Consider the following 813-nt stretch of genomic DNA (forward strand, 5'->3'; position numbering starts at 1 on the left):
GGAGGCTAGCGACGACTCTCCAAGTGGCTGACAGCAGGGAGATTCCCCTTTAGTTGCTGCAGTCGGACTTATTGACTTATTAAAGATGTTCACGATCACTGAATCACTAAGATATCCCGGCATGCTTTCCTCCCTCCAGATGAGCGAAAGGAGGTCAGGTATTCGCGCCAGCAGTGCCTCGCCGCCATACCTTAGTGCCTCAGCAATGATTCCGTCAGCCCCCGTAGCCTTGTTAATTTTTAGCTTTCTTATGGCGTTTTCTATCTCGCGCAATGTTGGGGTCTCATTCAGGTGGTGGCGGGTAGCATTCATCGGAATGGAGTCAAGTACAATCATGTCAAGCATTGGATTACATCGGATATACAGCACTGAAACAGGCCATTCGCCTCAGCTAGTCTTTTATATTCCATTGGAGCCTCCAATCAACATTCCGCAACAGCCTAATGCTCTATTTCCTTCTCTCTCATATGCCTGTCTAGCCCCTCCTTAAATACTTCCATACAATTCTCTTCAACCACTCTCTGTGGTAGCGAGTTCCACAATCTCACCACTCTTTGGGTAAATAAGTTTCTTCTGAATTCCCTATTTTGATTTCATGGTGACTATCTTATATCGATAGCGTCTAGTTATTCTGATCCCCACAAGTTGAAACATTCTAACTGTATCCACTCCATCAAAATATTTCATAATTTTAAATGTCTGTATCATGTCACGCTTCAGCCTTCCTTTTTCAAGAGAAAAGAGACACTGCCTGTTCATCCTTTCCTGATTTGTATACTCTGGCTGTTCTGGTATCATCCTTGAAAATCTTCT

The sequence above is a fragment of the Pristiophorus japonicus genome, unplaced genomic scaffold (genome assembly GCF_044704955.1).
Source record: "Pristiophorus japonicus isolate sPriJap1 unplaced genomic scaffold, sPriJap1.hap1 HAP1_SCAFFOLD_630, whole genome shotgun sequence".
Classification (NCBI taxonomy): domain Eukaryota; kingdom Metazoa; phylum Chordata; class Chondrichthyes; family Pristiophoridae; genus Pristiophorus; species Pristiophorus japonicus.